The 20,973-nt window shown below is 38.6% G+C and overlaps 1 long non-coding RNA gene across 1 annotated transcript; it reads right to left on the bottom strand.

Annotated features, from left to right (window-relative positions):
- Positions 1-238: 238 nt before the first annotated feature.
- On the bottom strand, positions 239-15,055 carry LOC127060218 (uncharacterized). The gene is made up of 3 exons (XR_007778968.1): positions 14,922-15,055; positions 6,368-6,505; positions 239-279 (listed from the first exon to the last, which is right to left on the bottom strand). It is a non-coding gene; the product is annotated as an uncharacterized LOC127060218 (long non-coding RNA).
- Positions 15,056-20,973: the final 5,918 nt, after the last annotated feature.

Here is a 20,973-nt window from a genome sequence, read left to right on the forward strand (position 1 = left end):
CTGCATTTGATTTTAGCTGTCCCAGTTCTGATATTTTGGAAGAAAGCTGTGTGGATATGAAAAAGTCATGGCAAAAGAGCCTCAGTAATGCATTACAAGCTTGTTATGTGCTCTTCAGCTGCAGCATGTACGCTATGAGAATAAAAGCAACATTGGCAAACCTTAATAAAACAACAAGGATGAAAGGTACAGACAAATAGAGTGACACTGTGCAGACCTTGAACTGGTCTCAACTTACTTTCTTTTTTTGGTCAGTGTGTTCTCAAAGTCAGGAAACTCCTTTTAAAAAGATAGAGAAAAAAGGTCTATGAAAATCAAAAATGTTTAATCCAAATCTATTATTTTTGTCACTGAAAAGACAATGAATTATATACTTTTGATGTGAGCTTTTTAATATCCACTAACATTTCAAGTCTTTCTTCTTCCAACAGCTGGAGCTGTGGAGGACACAGTGCAGCAGAGAATATATGTAATTTTGTGGCCTGATTTCAGGAGGCTTCAGTTCTTCAGTTATCCATAGCTCCCAGGAAGCTGACAACCATAATACCCCTGAAAAACCATAAAACCATGCTCATACCCCAGGAATGAATATCATATTCCTTCTGTAGTATGATTCTTTAGAACTTTATGAGGATTAAAATACCCACACCTTGCAATGGGATGTGGTTTCCTGATGGACACAGGACACAGACCCTGTAAACCCAAACATGCAGGGAAATGTGCAAGAGGGCAAGAAACTGCAAATAAAATTGAAAGCTCTGAAGGGGACCAAATCAGTACCAAACACCAGCCTGGAAGCAAAATCACACAGCCCTCAGGGCCCAAACAATAAATATTTATACCCTGACAAGTGAGAGGGGGGGAGATGTGATGCTGCTGTTGAAAGAGAGAACAAAAAGGTGCCTTGCTGGGCAAATGATACCAAAACATCTCAATGCATGTTTGCTGTGCAGTTAACCATGGACTTGAGGTTAATTTTAACTGTAGGACAACCTAAGGATGTCATGCTAGGACAGAAGAGATCTCTGTCCCTATATTATTGTGATATCTTCTGGGACAGGATATCAAAGCACTGTATCACTTTCCTCCTATTTATGTCTTCCAGGCTTGAAAAGCAGGAACTGGGTTAAAAATGTCCATGATGATACCACTTCAATCTGTTGTGCAACAAGAGGCATTAAAAAATGATATAACCATTCATTGTTTTATAAATCTGTAAATTTAGTCTAACTGGACCCATTTCTCATGATATTAAGTTTAATTTATTTCCTTCTCATAGCACTAAGTACATCTGTATGACTCTGACACAGTAATTTAAAAATGCCATCCAGGTCGCATGATAAAAACCCAAAACCTCTACTACATAAAACCATGTAAGCGCATAATTGAGCATTTTATACTTCTCCCCCTCCTCTCAGTAAAACTCATCATAGATTTTTTTAAGCTTTTTCAAGCAGTGCATTAAGAAAAGGCTGTTTTCCTGTGCTAAGTTATTTTAGCTGAGTGCAAGAGGCCCTTTTTAGCATGGATATTTGTCAATGTTAATAACTATGTGCAGTTTCAACATCATTTTTTTTTGCCTGTGTCAATTTGCTCATAGATGCTGTATGTAGATCAAAAGAGTATACAAAATTTATCACTCACTTTGAAATAATGTAGGCAATGACAAATTTCTTGCTGAAAAAAATGTCAGCATTTTAGTCTTGGGACAAATATTTTCAATAACTCAAAAGAAATTACTAACTGACGTGCACAAACACAGAGAAGTAAAAGAATTTAAAAAGTGATTTTAAGGCTTCTTTAAAAGGGTAATGTCAAGTTTCATTGAAAAATATTAACTATTTGATTTCAAACAGGTTTGTTAAAGGAAGCATGATTCATGGAGGTCAGAGACCAAAGGATATTGTAACTTAAAATTGTATTGTACCTAAAAAGATTTCATTCATATCTTCACACACCAAACAGCTTGTGTAGACCATGAAGCAAGGTTTAATCTTTTGCTCCACAACTTGAAACCAATTCCTAAAGTCCAGCAAATTTGCATAGATGACAGTACATCATATATTGAGGTGATGACTAATGTGAGTTCACAGGGTAGCTTGGGATGCAGTGCCAAAATGAAATAGGTAGTGCACTTAAATGGCCATTTAAAAATGGCACCTTTCATTCAAGACATGCTTCCTGCTGTTTCTGAATTAGGTGGCTAAATTGGGGTACAACAATAAATTACTCTGGTTTGTACTTTTTCAAAGTATCCTTTCAGTATTGACTACATTTAAAATTGTACGTAATTTTAAAATGAAACTAGTTTCTAAAAATATATTTTATCTTAAAATGTAAATAGAGGTTTACCTTGACTCTACTCTCCATATTCTCTAAAGAGCATAATTATCTTGTTTATGGAAACAATTCTTTCCTTCCTTATCCCACAAGTTTCCAAGGAAAAAACTGTGTATGGGGAAATCCAGCATGATGAAATTATTGATAAAGTCCTTTTCCTTCTGATTTTATCAAATAACTATGAATTAAGGAATTGAATTAAACCCTCTGGTGTTTTCAAGCTGGCTGAGAAAAGCTAGAGCTCCTGTGTGTATTAAGACTTGCAAACAGGGAAATGACCATTCCAGATAACCAACCCTCTTCTTGCCCTCAGTGGGATCAAAGGCCAATTATAACACTGCAGATTAAGGCAGGTATCACAACTAATTTTGCTATTCCTGGCAACAGCTTAGAACAACTGATAATTTTTTTGGCACACTTCTGGTATACAGGGTAGTCAATCATATCACGGTCAGCAAGTCAAAAATATGTGGATCTTATGACATTTGGTGATTTCAGCCTGACAGGACATATATGAAAATGGTTTTAATACTGAAGGCTCTTTTCCTGAGAGGCTGGAGAGAGCTCGTGAGGTAGAAGACTGTGACGCCAAGTGACAAGAGGTACAAATTCAGTTTCCCAGTTAATAGCATTGTTACAGGCAAAGAGCACCCATGTGATTCATTGTGTGCTCATGGCTACCAGCAGTTTCTGAGGAAGGTCCAATTCAGATTTGCTATGCATGAACTACAAAAACAACTCCATAAATCTATTGTTTTCTTTCTTTCTGAGAATATCACTGAAGCTGAGAAACAGGTAATCACAAAGTTAACTGAAAAATTCTCCAGGAGGATTAAAATCAAAAGACAAGTGTGCATAACAAGGTCATGATAGTACCAGAGTGGAAACATCCCTGGAAAATAATTCTGGATACTAAACAGGTCTCTGGAGTTATGTGAAGCAGAAGAACAGTGTACATGAGAGACAGCTTTTTCTTCATACAGGATGTGTCATTTGGGCAGGTGCTTGGCCAGAGCCATGGTTCAAAAAGGAATGTCCAAAGACTGTGTTCAGTGAATGATGTCCTGCACAGCTTCTGTGACCACACTTCCCTGTATTTCCCACATCTCCAGAACAATTTCACAGCCCAACTATGATTAGGACAAATCACAACAGATGAGTTCACTGCAAGAAAATCACTACTTTGTTGAGTTACGAGGAAGAATTTTCTCTTGCCCTGATCACCTTTTTTAAATGTAAGGGGAGCTGATCTTGCCTGCCTGCCCTGTTGATTTTGAAGTTATATAGGGAAAAGGAAGGGTCAAAGCCTCCTGAGGACTAAGTGTGCCATGCCAGGTTGCTCCACCCTTTGGAGATTTAGCAGCTCTGTGGAACCTGCCGTGCTTCAGCCAACCATTCAAAGATTCACTCGAGTCCATACCTACTTAGCAGTGCACTTATGTACCTGCATTACTGGATAATGATGGATGGCTAAGTGGAGCCAATAATGTCCTGAATTTATCATGCTGTGGGGGCTGCCCCGCAGCCTGGAACCGAGTGATGGAATTAAAAATGGGAGAGAAGTACAAATGGGCTCAGTTAATAAGCTTAACGGCTCCATCCAAGGTGTAGCTGTAATAACTCAGAGGCCAGAAATAGCAGATAAGATTACACACAGGCCTCTGGCCTTAGCCACATTTTTCCATAGGTCTTACTGCCGACACGTCATCACTAATCTTGTTTTCCATTTCTAGAAAGTATTTTATAAATAATCGTGTTGATTCTACAGCCAGCACAGTGACACAGCATCCAGACGTTATTTTTAGTTAAGTGCTGAGCTAAACTCTTTTATTTTCTCTTAAACCAGAAAATAAAACCTAGAGCCAGCCTTGGGAAGCTCCTTGTTAGTACCTAGTGAGCCAAGTGTGCCTACCCCATTTAGTGTTGTTTTTATTGAGAATGAGCTGTATATTTAATGATGAACAAATGTGCCATCACCATAACATCTCCTTTAAGAAAACAAAAACACATGATAAGAGTATATAGCAGAAACCAAAGTTCTGGATTCTTCTGTTAGTGTTATACATGTACCTTCATGGGCTATACAGTACTATCCCACAATATGAAAGATGTTTTGCTAAAAGTTGTTCAGATTCATGTATGGGATTTTCTAATCCTGCACTAGTAGCAAATCTGCTTCTGCAGGCTGGAAGGAAAACAAAATTCTTTACTGGATAGGTTGGTTATTTTTCTTTAGCCAAATAATTTATAAACTTTAACCCAATACAATGAAAAGTCTGAAGATGCTGACATATAAAAAGCAGAATAAAACAAGAAAAAGCAAGGAACAGCCTTATATAAACAAGCATGGCAGTTTTAAACCTTATTTTTGCACATTGTGAAAACCATAGCAGAGCACAGTCCTATGGGTGTGTCTTTACCATACCTTGAGAAAATAAAAGACAATTTCCATTAGTTTTCTATTTCAAGGTCCATTAGGATATCATACGTCCTATTCTGGGTACAAACCAAAAAACAGAGCTGCCTTTTTCATTTTATATTGTCTAAATACTGCTTCTAACAGATGAACATCTATTGGTCAAGGAAATGTTAGTGTAGCAGTGATTGAAAACTAAGTTTGGAGTCATAGCAAAGGGATGGAGGTAGGAAGTGTACTACAATGTTAACCTTTGGGCATGTAGAATTGCATGCAGTACACAAACACAAATAACTAGAGCTTCCCACAATGAACATACTCCAGTCAAGCTGGGATGAGGCTACAGCCACATTTCACAACCACAATTATACACTCTTAATTGGTAGCTCAATATTATAGTGACAAAACAACAGCCTGTAAAAGGGGAAAAACCCTGTCAGAGGAGAGAATCTCCCACCTATTGCAGGAAAATTACAATATAGGGACATTTCAGAGCCCAGGCTCATAGATCATCAGCACAGGCTGATGCTCTGAGGAATCATCTTGAGATCTCTGCACTGCTACACTCTCAAAACCAGGACCATTATTTACAGTCCCAAGGTGATTATGTGGAAGAGAGGAACATGCACAAAGTGAGGTGGTTACAGCAGACAGGTCTGAGAACAAGTTGTTTTCAGTCCTTTAGCAATTTAAAAAGCGCATGCTGCAATTCCCCAGGCATTCTCGCATCCCACCAGCTCCAGCACTCTCTCCAGGCAAATCCTGTGTGCAAACCTGCTGTGTGATCTTGCAACACCAAAGGCCCAGCAGTATCATAGATACATGGTACCTAACTCAGAGTGCACGTAGGTAAAACTTGGCACAATATCTGAAGGGAGGACAGTCTCCTCTGAATGATGAACATCCTGATTTCCCCTTCATTCAATCACCAGACTGCATCATACATTGAAATGGAAACAGTAATTATAAGTAAAGGCACACTGCAAAGCAGAGAACAGAGATTCTGAAATAAGATTGTGAAATTTAATATACCATGTTAAAGTATTTGTCAAAGCATCATCTATTATACCAATAACATGCAAATAAGAAAGGATTAAGTAGGGGTAACATCATTTAGGGAAGGAAAAAAAAGCCCAGAAGACAGCCTTCTTCACATGTTTGCCTAATGAGGGCTTGAAAAATGTCAAGTTTATTTCAGAGGCCATCAGTTACAAAATCCATGCAACTCACGCTTTAGAAATGCATTTTTCTGTATCAATAAAAAGGACAACCAAAGACAGCGCTAGTATATTCTTTAGAGACAAACCATACCAATAACTGTACCCAGAGCTTTCACATTCTGTTACTTGCAAAGAGAAATTCCCTTGTCCAGTCCAGCTGCACTAATCTCCCTTTGCTGTAGAGAAACTCATGACCTGCTTTTCAAGTGTGCTGGTTGTGACTGGACAGAAATCAGGTCATTGGCTACAGAGATGAGATGTGAGCAGTGGCTCTGAAGAGCCTGAATAGTTCAAACTGGCAGATAAGCCAGCAGAACACACACATGCCCACACACACAACAAGAGTTTTCTGCAAAATGCATTGCATGCTTTGCAATTAAATGTTACTTACCAAAGAGATAGACCTGTCAGGTGGCCCACAGTTTCCATGTGTGCTCGCTGGAGTGCCAGCCTGACTTTCAAGAGTAGCTGCATCCTTGGCTTCCTGTTGTTCTGGGACAGGCTCATACAGGCTGTCCATCGAGCCCTCCTGAAATTCATTTAAGCAGAGATGAAGACTTGCAAATATATTCAATTAACTTTAATTTAAAAAGGAAGATGTTTGTGTGATTTGTAGGATGGAATGTGTTTTACCTCCCCCATCTTTTGAAATCCTTTACTTAGTTTTTCTTCTCTGAAAAGACCTGTAGATGTGGATTTTAGTAAGTATCCAAACGCTGGACTTCACAGTATCATGACTTAGACACCACAGATTGCCATGTTAAAACTGAGGGTACAGTAAAAATTATTATCTGCTCAGAAGAGTAAAACTGGTTGTATTTCTCCGACTGAACACTACATGAAAATTCCTGTGAAAACTATGAAAACCATATACCATGAAAGCTTTATATGAACCATAAAAATGTTTTCTAGCTAGTACTTCTATACAGGAAAAAAAAAAGGTAATTTTATGCAGAAATATAACCCCATTACTTAGAATTAGAGAGAAACAGTGCTGCCAGCACCCAGAATTTGACAATTATGGTTTAGGTCCCCAAAATAATGATAATGGCTAGAATTAAAAATTCAACTTGCATTTAAATTTTTGAGCTCTGGGTTTTAATGCATGTGTAAGGTTCTTTTTACTCTACCACCAAGAATATAAACATTTTAATAGAAACTAAGATTTTCACATTTATCCCACAGCTCCAAGAGCTAGGATTACATATACATACTGCCATTTCATAATTCAAGAGTTAAGTGAAAGCAGATGGCAAAACTAAAGACACTCTAAATGATGATCCTAAATTTTACATGTTGCCATTTTGATCTGCACTGAATATTTTCCCAGTGAATTTTGATTACTAATTTTAACTGCATTAATTAAGGAATAATCAAATTTATAGCAGTGTGACTTACAACAGAGCAACACCATTGAAATTAACATAGTATATAATTATTTAAAGTCATTTGTTACTTTATTACACAAGATAAACACAGACGTATATTTGAAGTTATATTATTAATACATAAATATTATAATAAGCTTTACAGGCAATATTTTTGACTGGTAGAGCAGCAGTTCAAAGACATGACTAATTTTTGCAAGCACAATGTTTATCAATGGATATTTATTTGCCTCAGTCTGCTAGATTCTTGATAAACCAAAATAAATATTTTGGGAGAAATATTTAATGGTGAACTTCTTGAAAATATTCAAGTTACATACTTGAGCCTATTCTAGGAACTAATGAGTTAATGTTTCCTGGGAAATTGGTGCCTAGTTTATCAAACACATGGAAGTGCTGAACATCCAGCTGAGCCTGGGTTTTGACAGCAACTGCATTTTTTTTATTACTGCATTTATTTTTTATCACTGTAAGTATTTTGGCATATAGCAACGATGGTTCAGCCTCCCCATCTGAAGTTGTGGATGGAGCACTTCTAGACAAAAAGGATGGGTTTAAAAACTTGTTACATACTTCCAGGGTTCTGCAACGTAAAATACAACCATAGGGAAATGTGAAAAGCTCCTTCAGTAGGGAATAAAACATAACTTTGGTGAAGAGATTGTTTAATGAAGAGATGGAAGCATAAAAGAGAACTCATGTGAAAGAGAAAACATGAGAGAGCTAAAAAGGGAGAGGAAGGATAGGACAAGGAACAGTGAAAAGAGAGAGTGGTGGCAGGGAAAAGGGTAAGAAAATACACACCAAAAGGATACAGAAAGAGAGTGGGGGAGAAGTGAAGAAAAGAGCAAGGATAAGACAGAAAGGAGAGAAGGAATTAGAGAAAAGGAGAAAGAGTGCAATGGGGAGCATATGAGAATTAGTGCTTGAAAGAGGAAAAATCTGAGAACAAGCTCAAGCAAGAAAGAGAGAGATCCTGTGTGAGAAAGAGGGAGCTCAAGAGTGTGACAAAGGGTGAGGGTGTAAGAAAAAGCCAGTGTGCAGGAAAAACAGCAGGTCCATGTGAGAGGGTGAGGGCACAAGGAGTAGGATGTGCATGAAGAATTGCCAGGGCATGAGGAAGAGGATGCAGGCAAGTGGAGAACATGGGAAAGCACAACTGCTATAAGAACCCAAGAAAAAACGAGTGCACAAAGACTCAGCACACAAAACAGGGAACAAGGAGAGAAGAGAAAGAAAGGGATAAGGTAGCAAGGGAGAGAGAGAATGTGTGAAAGCCATAAAAGCCATGAGTGAGAACGGGAGAAGACAAGAAGAAAGAGAGCATGGGGCAGAGATGTTGGATAAGAGGTAAAACTTTCCTGAGGAAGAGTGAACATAAGGGAATAGAAAGGTGGAGGAGAAAGCACAGGAGTGTGTGGACAGTAAGCACATGGGAAACAAGTGTAGGGGAAGAGCCAGGGAATGAGGAAGAGTGAGTACATGAGAGAGGGGGGCAGGGAAATGAGCAAGGATGTGACAAAGGGAAGACATGGGCAAGAAAGCAAAAGAGTGAGAAAGGGTGGCCACAAGAAAGGAAAGCAAAAGGATGTGACAAAGCCCATGGTGTGTGAGAGCATGGTTGCAGGAGAAATTGCCAGCATGTGCAAGGAGGTGCTGGAAAGAGGGAAGTCACAAGAGAAGCAAGGCCACAAAAAAGGGGGAGCACTCCAGAAAGGGAATGTGCAAGAAATAAAGAGCGAGAAAGCACAAGGAGAAGGGCAGAGAAATGGAGTGAGAAAGCAAGCACCAAGGTTTGAGAATGGTTAAGTACAAGGTCATGAGAAAGAGTGTGAGGGCACAAGAAAGGGAATACAAGGGAAATCAAGGTGTGAGAAAAGGAGAGAGCATGAGAAAGTATCCCAGCATGAAAGAGACGTGAGAAAGGAAGTGTGCAGAAGATAGATTAAGAAAGCAAATATGACTGTAAGACAGAGCAAGCCCACATCAGAGGGAATGCTCACATGACAGAGAGCACTCATGAGAAAGCAGGAGCAAAGAGAGAGTGCAAGAAACGGAAGGGTTGCAGGCAGGAGGGCAGGACAGCTCACGAAGGAAAGCACAAAGGGTAGAGCAAGGGTGCAAGAAAAGCACCATCATGAGAAAGGGCAAGTGCTTGAGAAAGGAAGTGTGCAAAGAAGCACAAGCATGCACAAGGCAAGGCTGCAAGAAAGTGCACATGTGACAGAAAGACAAAGAGAGTGTGAGAAAAAGGGAGAAAGAACTTGAGAAAGAGTGTGCTGGGAAAATATAACATGCAAGCAAACCAGTGAACACAAGGAAGCAAGAGTGGGGGCATGAGAAGAAGGGAGTGTGAATAGCACAGAGCAGAGGAGTGAGAGAAAGAGAAGGCATGTGCAAGAAGTGAGTGTGCAGGCAGGAGAGACAGTGAGGGGGACAATGCAAGGTCATGAAAAAGAGGGGCTGTGAGGAAGGGGATAAGAAAGAGCAGGGCAGCTTGTGAGAAACAGTGACTATGTGAGAAATGGTGGACAAGGAATCCTTGTGACACACAGAGCTCTCAGGAAAGAGGGAGAAAGGGTGCAAGAAAGAGAGCACCAGGCCATGAGATTGAGTGGCCATGAAGTATTAAGCAAGGGAGAAAGGGCATGGTGGTGCAGAAAAGAGAATGAGGTCACATGAAGAGAGAAACTGGGTGAGGGAGCAGAATCACAGGTTCTAGACAAAAGGGGTGAGTTTAAAACCTTTCCAGGATTCTGCAATGTAAAATGTAACCATATGCTTCTCCTCAATAGGGAATAATGCATGGCATTGTTGAAGAAAGGGAGGAGCATAAAGAGAGCTCATGTGAAAGGGAAGCATGAGAAAGATATAAAGGGGGAGAAAAGAAAAGGCAAGGAACAGTGAAAGGAGAGAGTGGAGGGAGAATTAAAAGATAAGAAAGGGACACAAAAGAAGATGGAGTAGAGAGAAGAAGGAAGGGTTTTGTGGGCTCAGGTGAGTGCAGAGACAGGAAAGAATGCGAACACATGACAGAGAGGAAAAGGATATGAGAGAGGACAACCAAGAAAGCAAGTGCAATAAAGAAAACTCACACAAAAAAAGCACAGGAGTGAGAAGGATAGCACCCAAAAAAGAGAAAATACATCTTCAGTTTTCAAATTTGGTTTTTTTTGCTTTCTGGTTATATACTTTATAACAGTATGTTTTCCTTGTAGTAATTGCCTTTCTTTGAGGGCAACTCAAAGCATTTAACTGAAATTGAAATTTTCTTTCTCCCTTCTATTTTATGTTATTTTACAGTTAAATCTACTTTTTTACAAAAACCTGCCAAGTCAGTAAAGTTTTTCCATTTCATACATTAATTCTTTTAATAGTCCTGAGCACAGTAAACATCACAGAGGAAAATGAGAGATAGCAGAATAAAATATGAGCTTAATTCTCAAGTGGTTAGCACATTTTTATCCTACATGGAATAAAAAAAGCTTTCTGAAGCTCTTTGCTTCAGGAGTTTCATGGGATAAAATACCCAAAATATCCAAAATAATTGCCTGTAGCTCTTCCCTTTTCATGATATTTTTATCATCATGGCATGCAGAGACTAGGTTGATTATAAGGTAGAGAAAGAGAATTTAGTAATGCAGCCAGATCATTTTCCATCTCAGGTTTAGGGATGGAACCCTGTCTATGGTGGGATGATAGCAATCCAGCTAAAAGGAACAAGGGCTATATAGAGATGAATACATGGGAAGCACTACAAAGTTCAACCACTTAGGTCTCTTCTAATCATGTAAAGATCTTTAAAGGAAGATCTTTCCACATTCAGCCAATCCTTCTTTGGTAAAACACATTTTTAAGTCCAATCCATTCTTAAGTACCATCATGTCCCACTAGTCAGAGCAGCATTAGCACCTTTCTATGGTTTCTTTAACACAGAGGCACCAGCTAATTCACAATTTATCCACTGCATCACTTTTATTAACACTCATTCTCTGCATTTTGCACTATAGAAACATTAGCTTTTAGTGCCAAGGGCTTTTTCAGCTTATAACATTACATGCAATATGTTTTACATTGTGCTGTCAGCACATCTTTAAAACAACAATCAAAATAAAACATAACTAGTCCAATGCTACTGAAAATCACTAAGAGGATTAGACTTTCACTCAGTACTTAACTTTACATTTTACTAGCAAAAGTGGTGGCTAGAAAGGCACCATATGGGAAAGAAATAGACAAATGAAAGGGATCTTGTTTGGCTTAAATCCTAAGAGCAGTGCTCAACTTGAATAACTGATGTGAACAACACTGTGATTAGGAGTGTCACAGCCTTTCTCTGCTGGCCTTCTTACACAGCTTTCTGCTGTGCTTTCTTATGAAAACTTTACTGAAGGGCAGGGGCTGTGAGTGTCAGTCAGGGTAGGTTTAACAGGTTCTGCTCCAGGTGAATTGGTGCTAACCCTAGTGCCTATATCCTTGATATAGGAGAGCCAATTTAAGAAAATAATGTAGGAAAAATACTCTACCTTAACTAAAGGAATTCACAGTTCAATAATAAATTTATCAGATTTGTAGGATTCTGACATTTATTAGGCAGTGTATCAAAACAGGTGGTTTGGCAGCATAGTTTCTTGCAATTCATACAAAAGCAGTGCTTCATGTGGGACTTTGTATACTGCCCTTGTTACAAAGAGTACTGCTCTGATTCAATTGTCTGACATGCTAAGCACCCTGAGATGGAAAAGACACTGCAAATTTAGGGTCTAAGGTTGACTTTCTAACATAATATATCTAGAAAAAAAAGGGAAATTTACCCTGTTGATGATTTTGTAAATGGGAAAGGGACACAAGGTTTTGAAAGCAAATCAAATTTGCCTGCAAATCTCTTGAGAACAAGGCAACGAATCTGATGAGAAAAATAATCTCAGTGGAGAAACCAAATCTTTCTGAAGTGAACTCAGGAATGAAGTACTGCTGGGGAAACACCCCATGCTGGAGAGCACTCATACTAGATCAGAGGACTCCCAGGTGATGACAGATTGGAGTAATTCCTGTTTGCCTCACTGGGAAGGGGAGAATCCAGTCCAGGCTCCAGAGCCTCATCACAATCATCTTGTGACTATTATGTGTCTCCATCCTCCACAGCACCACTTTCTAGGCTGGCCCACAACACTGTGTCTAGTGCTAGAACTATGTCACAGTTTATGGACAGGTATGAAAGCAAACACAAATTAAAATTCAACAGTATTAGCAGTTGTTCCACCACTTTGGATTAACCAGAAGTCTGGTTAAACAGAATATCATTGTCAATCTCTTAGGCTGTAAATTATTTCAATCACTATACTTCACTATAGGGTAGAAAGGTATTTTCTGAGCTATAAACCAGTGTATTCTAACAGTATATGCATATGCACACATAAGTACACACACTCACGCAATCTTTGCAGTCTGAAACCTTGTCAGTCAGTCTACATGAGATAAATACTTCCATGAGAATATTATTTCTTTTGTACAGCTCTTTTTGTTCTGCCTGTCAATAGTCAATTTCTCGTACACAGTCTGAGGTTTAGCTGTTGCTCCAGATGTTCACTCAATGTAAATCTACCATGATTTCTATTCATTGGTGGCTATTTGCACCTCCTGAGCAACTCTCTCCCCTACCACCTTTAAAAGTTGCCTTTGAATCCTAGTTATGTTGTTCCTGCTCATTATTTCTGGTTTGACTCCCTTGAAGGGAAAATACCCTTATATTGATGCTACAACTACTTTGTAGCCAGCTTCTCCATGGTCACAGGGTGACAGAGTAAAAGTGGCCCGTGCACATACTTGGATCACCAGCTCATTTCCAAGCTAGACAATTTGAATACTGAAAGCAACAGCCCCATGTCACAGGCACAGGGAGGACTGCACAAGGCTCTTCCTTTTATGAAATCCATTAATGATCTATAAATTATCTTTAGATGCTGATAACTTGTGAGGTGTTTTGCTGGGTGAGCAGAAGATTACCAAAGCGGACAGAATGGCTCCCGTGTAAAGCTTGTAAAGAAGGGAGGTTATCTTCTTAGCAGCAATCTTTAAACAGAACTAATTATTTCATTACAGAAACTATCATGGCTCCAGCTTTCACTTGTCTGACCCATCCATTACCACAGCAGTCATTGCCTCTCCCACAGAAACCCTGGGTGCTGCATACTGAGTCTAACAGGGGAACTGGAACTTGACCTCCTCTCACCCACACAATCTACCTGACATTTCATCTAAATGTTGGTTTCTTTACCAATACAAGGCTCAACACCTTTTTTAAAAGTGAACTACTTAGAAAACAAGAAGCTGCTCCAACAGAACAGTAAAATCTTGATGGAACAGTTCTTTCCCAAAGAACTTCTGAAATGAGTATTTTCAAGCTGTTACAGGCTGTACCACCAAGCCATTGTTCACTTTTTACAAATACATTCACACTAAAGTATGATCAAAATTGTCACTGAGTTCCCAGGGAATTATTTTTTTGAGAGGGTCTTGTCACAGATTCCTGAAATACCACTGCATTTTACTTTAAGTACAAACCAGCTTTTAATCCTTATGATCTGGAAAACACCTGGACTCTGCACTAAGATAGTATTAGCAATCAGGAGCAATGATTTACACAAAGCAGTTGCCCTATTTGAGTTTGTATTAGCGCAGCTTGAATATTGATTTTTTTTTTGTTCTTTCTAAATGTATGGGAAAGATATACTAAACATCAGGACAAAAGATGAAAAATGGGCAAACAGATCTACTGTGCTGCATAAATGCAGCAAATATACTCAGCTAATTACCATTACTAATACTGGGCATTGGTACTGGCAGATGGTTAAGCTCTTAAAACAGAAACAGTTTCTGTGGATTTCCTATCCTGATTTACCTGTTCATTCTAAGCAGTTGCCTTGGGGCAAGGAAAGGGAAAAAAAAAAAAGAAAATTCCCCAAACCAGCCAACCAACGCAAACAAATAAACAGAAAGAGAAAGTGCAAAAAAGCAAAACCAACTAAAGAGGGTCTTAAATCAAGTCCTCTGTCTGTGTGCAAATATTGCCATGACTAAATTATTTCTGATCACCATCTTCTCATATTTGGCTAATAGAAAACTATTGCTTGAAAAGTTCTAGCAGTTCTCCCCAGCTACTGAAGAAGAAAAAAAGGATACTATTATCCAAAAAAAAAAAAAAAAATCCCTTGTGGAAAACAAATTATAACATACTTTTATCTTACTTCTGAGATGTTTTATCATATTTGGATTAAGTGTCCGTTGACTAAATCTGCATGTTTTTGCAGTAGTCACAGGTAGTGCATGGCACATTTATACATTCTTTGCTTTATATTTTTACTTAATTGTGTTTTGATACATACAATTTTTTATGCAAAAACTCCTTCGTCTAGGCGACAGAGACTCACTGCTGTTATACAACCCTTGCACTGTCTGTGATATAAACCCTTCATTATTTTCCATAAAAGCACACCCACCAGTTCAGTTTATAAACTCAGTAACCCACTAAAAAAAAACATGTCTGTTCACACTTACCAGAGAAAAACAGAAAAGATTCATGTTGGTATTGAGATCCACTCCAGCACTCTAAAATTCTGCTCCACAAACTCCTGCCACACAATGCGGTTCCTTCTTGCTCTCCCAGCTGTTTGTACATTTCTCCCTGGAGATTACTGCAAGATAAAATCCCTGCAATAATCCACTGGATTCAGAGCCCATTATCAAATGAGACAGGTTTCCCCAGGCCAATACAAACTGTTTTCTGAATTAAAGAGCAGTGTTTACTAGCAAAACAAAAGCACAGTCTGAATGATTTTCATGAACTCAGAAAATGCTCTCTTGCAGGCTGTTGTTTCCATTAAAGTTTATCATCTAAGAGAAATAAATCTTTTTCAGTCTGAGACTACTGGCACATGAAACTAACTCCAAGGCAAATCTTCTCAATTTACTGAGATGATCAAAATACAAATTCTCACAAAATGCTGGTTTGTTACCTACATTAATCAATATACAAAATTCAGTAATTACTAATGATTACATTATGAATGAAGCCTTCTTACTTACAGATTTGAAAAAAAAAAAACCACAACTTGTGAACCAAACACAAATTATTGAAAATATCCACAACCAACCAATCAAAAACCAAGGAAAAACTTCAAATTTTACACCTGTCCTTTAAAAAATAGTTACCAAGCTGCTGCTTAATATTTTGATTGCTTGACGGTGAAGATTAGGAAAAAACCAATTTTGTAATTTGAAAACTTGGCTAATCTGGAAAATAAAAAAAAATGGGCGTGGTTAAAGGTGACCCATGGGTTATAGTGAGAGGTATTATAATGTATTAAGAGAAGCATACAAAGGAGAAGTGATTGTAGAGAAAAACACTAGTCTGTGTCACTAGCTGGTATAAACCAGGAAAATTCCATCACCCATAGCGGAGTAGAACAGTCTAACAAAGAATTAATGCTGAAAAAGTACTGTCAGTCTCAATTTTTACAGATTATGAAATACTTGAAATTAGACTGTGTTTGGAATAATATTGCCCACCAACCCATAATTAATTTCCCATAAATTAATTTCTGACAGCTTTTATATGACTGCTATGAAATTTCATTACATTGAAAAAGGAGCAATTGGTACTGAACAGAGAAGCTGAAATTCATCACTAATGGAGAGGCAGTTTTGTGTTGTGACCATGATCTTGATTTCCTTTCTTTGGGCCCACAGCTTCATATTTGTAAAGGACAGGCATCTCTTCCATCACTCCTATTCAGACTTGTTTAGTTTATTCTAGTAGTTTTTTAGTCTAAATCTGCATCCTAATGAATTTGAAATGCCTGTACTTTGGCAGGACAAATACATTTTAACATAAATTTGTTTCCACCATGAGCAAAACCCAAACAAGGATCCCACAAACAAATGCAGACAAGATTTAGGATTTAAAAGGAAAAATCCTTAACTTACACTTTTCCAATTTGCTGTGAAGTATGTAAAAGTCTTCTTGAAGGCTTTTCCCAGGCCTCCTTTTCACTTATAATTTTAGGTTGGTTTCACATATTAGTAAAGTAGGGTTGGCTGTGAAGAGCTATATGACAAATGTTATCGTTTGGAAGCAAATTAATGAGAGACTTCTCATTTACTCCTTCTCTAAACTTGAGGAATAGTAACAGATTTTGTCAATTACCACCTAGTGTCACAAAAATAGACATTTGAGAGACCAAGCTTTCCACAGATGGGCTTGCATTTGCTTTATGGCTCACTTGCTAGTTTTCTTGTGAGGGAGCAAGTATTAATCCTTCCTGTGCCTCAGGTTCTCCAGCTGGAAAAACTAAACTACCAGAAGAAACCTCATGTGCAGAGCACTATGAAAGTAATGACCAAAAGCACCCTTTCCAGCTACAGAGAATTAATTACCTTTTTTTTTATGCCTATTTACAGTAACAGCTATCTGGAAAACTCCAGAAAGACTGAAGAGCTGGTTTTCATTTGAAAAGAAAAATAAGTAATTCTGAATCTTCCATGTAGACTGATTTAATTTCTTGATTTTGGGTTGTAGCTTAAGAGGCAATTTGGCTATATACTCTGAAACATTTAGGAGGAAGTTTCTTGATTTTATACTGCAGATCCTCAAGGTATGAGTGACTAAAAGAGCAGACCTTAAACTAAGCTATTAAATTTTCATTTTGCCTATATTTGCAGACATGCAGAACAGAGAATAATTTAAGAATAAACATTAAAATCGAAGAAGCAGCCCGCACCTACAGTTACAGATACACATATATGGCAAGGAAACAGTGTAGGAAGGCAAAAATGCACATGTTATTACATGGTTTTGGATACTGTCAGTGATAAAACTCTTCTTATGAAAAAGTAGCACTTTTGATGTTTATTATTCACTGATACAACTTTCTGTAAGGGTCAAGTTTGTTGATCAGCCTAAACTAGAGATGACATTAGACTACAAGATAAATCACAAACTGTAAGGAAACACCTACTAGAATAATTAAAATAAGAAGCAACAGATTATTATCAGGATGAATAATATAAATAAAATACTCAGCAAGAGTTCATAATGCCATTTGACACCACAGCTCTCTGTGGAAAGAATTTGAGCCTCGAGAATAATTAAAAAACAGTAACTAGATAGATTAAATTTGAAAGTGACATCAATGTTGTGATCTCTATGTATATTTTATCTGTTATAAATAGTGCATTTTTCTGCAGCAGTGGCATAACAGAACAGCAAACCCACTATAACAGGGGACAGGAAAAAGTTTTTTATCAAACAGTTGAACCTTCATTTTCAAGCTTTAATCTTACATAATGGTTAGCATTTAATTCTCTTTTGTCACTGCTCTGTGGTTTCTACATGCTTGGGCTCCACAGCATCAAAAAAAAAAAAAAAAGGAAAAAAGAAAAAAAAGTCACACAAATTGAGAGTTTTGTACATTGAGTTTTCTATTCCTGCACAATGACTAGACTTCCTAGCTGAGATCTCAAGGCATCCTTGGCCTTTTCAGGAGACTGGATTTCAGCTGTGTGGTCACTGTAAGTGGCAATCCATAATCTACCATGGCATACAAGCAGTAAAGGTCGAGCTATGGTGCAGGTACTCTCAAGTGAGCCCTAACTCCAGGCTCCCTTCCTAATGACAGTCACTCTACTGGTGCAGCTTCATCTGCCACTGGGAGAGCTCAGCAGGGCTGTGGGGTTCACATATTTCTTTTTGTAATGGACAAAGATAAAATAGTGCATTAGTAGTTGCTAACTTGGACACATTTCAGTAAATATGGAAATATTTACTCCTATTTTCTTCCTCCTCCACTTCTTTCACTTCTAGCATATCAATCCTTAATTAAAATTTACATCTAGTTGTCTTCTGATCATCATTTATTTGTCATCTGAATGTTTTCATACAGATTTAAAACCAAAAGCAACAATGCTACTGCCAGATATAGTCTGAATGTTAAACATGCAACTGCTTGTAGGCTGAGTGGTCACATTTCTCTATTCATGTCATGTAAAAGGCTGAATTATTACTTTAATATCATTTCAAAATAAACATAGTGCATTGCTATTGTCTTGGTGGAAAATGGAAGTTCAGAAATTAGGTCAGAGGCTTCCCTCTTGCTGCTCTGTTTCTTTAGAAAGAACTTTCAGCACTTCCTTTCAGCCAGTGCCTACTCCATACCTCACTGGCATGTGAGGGCAATCCCATAGGGGCACACTAGATGAAACCCCTGTCTCCTTTCAGGTCCTCCTGCTCATTTCCAACAGGCAGGTGACAAAGCAGTTCTTTGCAGAACTCGGTGACCCACAGCCCACGGCCAAGAGCTCCATGACAAGTCCCTCTCTGAACCTGGGAGACTTCTACTGTAACACAAGTTTAACATTTCCTGCCATGCACATCTCCTGAAGACACTCTAAGTGGTAGAAAGCTCCATTTCAGACCACAAACACAATAGAGTCTCTAAGACAGAGCTACTAACATTTGATATCCCTGAATCAGATGTTCCAATCAGTGGCTCTAAATTACATCTACTTAATAGTTTGGAAAGGACCCATGAAGCACCAACTAAAAATCTGATTCCTTAAATGGTATTGATTTTTTTTTTCTTTTAGAATCTCCTTCAATTTAGAGGCAGCTTCTTCATTTCCTCCTATTCATTCAGCAGCTAATTAAAAATTGGTAAGGAAAAAGCTTCGCAATCCTCCTCACCTCTGCCAAATTGCAATAGTCTGCTCCTCCTCTGAAAAGAAAATCTTACAGATGCAGGAATCAATTCAATACAGCAGCTTTTACACCCTTGCAACAAGATTTTCAACAGAGTTTAGCTCAGTTAGAGGCTATTTTAATCTTACTCAACATAAAATGCTATAACATTTACTTCACCCTAAAAAAATCAAGCAAATAAAGACAAGAAGAGCCAATATTCCCTAACTCAAAATCAAATAGGCAAGTAAAATGCTTTCAGAGCTTCCAGGATCCAAAGAAAGCTCTGTGCATATTAAAGTCACTGGCAAAATTCCCATCAAATTCTCTGTAATCAGAATTTCACGCACCTTCTCCTGCTAACTGATCACATTTAATCACAGCATCACAAAAGCCCGTGGTGTTTTCCATATGATTCATTGTAACATTCAGCTATTCCTTGAGGCTAACCTTCTTTTCAGGTTAAATAACCACATTGTTCTTTCCTTTGTTCCAAAAGATTTAGTTCTGTTTTTCAGAGGATTTATATTTTAATGAAAGGAAAAAGTGCATCTCTGTTTTAGATATGAAATGTATATTTCCTAAACAGGAAGGCCAAAGCCCCTGCTCTGTAATTTACAGAAACTCAATGAATCACCCCCACACATTCTTTATTGCTATCTAGCACTATACTGCACTTTCGAGTGAAAACTGCTAACTTCTATCATCAGGCCAATTTATGTATTATCAGACAAAACTGATGTCTACAGTGAATTATGGGTATAGGAGTCATTATCTTCCCAGAGCACCTTGAAAACGAGATGTCTAATCTCAGTAATGTAAGTTTCCTGGTTAAATAAATCCCTTGTGCTTAGTAATTCTATGCATTTATAGAAAAGATGTCACCCCCCACACACCTCCTTAGACTTTAAAAAACATTTTAAATCCTCAAGGGGATTTGAATCTTCTCTAAACAGAATTGATTTCTGTACTCACTACTTAGTATTCTTAATCACACAGTTCATGCATTTTTGTTATGTAATGGATTGGGAAATTCAAAGAACTGGCCTGTTTTGCAAACATTTAGTTTTCCATCACCCCATTTCCCTTTTACTTTGATGGTTTTCTTTTTTTTTTAATATCAAGATGACAGCACCCTGCTGGAAAGAGCTCCAAACAATCAGTGCTGCCCTCTAAGTGTGCAGCTACCCAGGCCTGGTGGGAGCAGTTAGAACAGAATTTGGAAAGGCTAGCAGAGTTTTTCCAATCCTCTCTGCAAGAAAGATTATCTCTCCACTCTTGCCTATGAGAATTCAGGTTAAGACCTGTAGTCATCTATTTCTTCCTTGAGAGCATGATCCAAAACTAAATGAAGCCAAAAAGAATCCATCTATCAATCTCAGCCTTTCTGGCAATTTAATTCAGAGTTCCTGTACCAATTTATATGTTATGTAGGACACAGCCTGAGGGTGGGTGGCTGTGGGTGATCAGACAGTGGGACTGAGTTCACCCTCAGCAGATTTTCTGGAGACAGAAAAGTAAGCTGTGTGGAGCTCTGAGCACACTGCAGGGAAGGGATGCCATCCACATGGGCCTTGACCAGCTCAAGAGGTGGGTCTGTGTGAACCTCATAAAGTTGAACAAAGCAAGGTCCTACACCTGGATCAAGGTAATCCCAAGCACAAAGACAGGCTGGGAGGAGAATGGACCCAGAGCAGCCCTGGGAGAAGGACCTGGGGGTGCTGGTGGGTGAGAGGCTGGACATGCCCCGGCCATTGGGAGCCCAGAGCCCCCCGAGTGCAGGGCTCATCCAGAGCCCCGTGGGCAGCAGGGCAGGGAGGGGATTCTGCCCCTCTGCCCCCTCTGCTGAGACCCCTCCTGCAGGGCTGCATCCAG

The sequence above is a fragment of the Serinus canaria genome, chromosome 1, assembly GCF_022539315.1.
Source record: "Serinus canaria isolate serCan28SL12 chromosome 1, serCan2020, whole genome shotgun sequence".
Classification (NCBI taxonomy): domain Eukaryota; kingdom Metazoa; phylum Chordata; class Aves; order Passeriformes; family Fringillidae; genus Serinus; species Serinus canaria.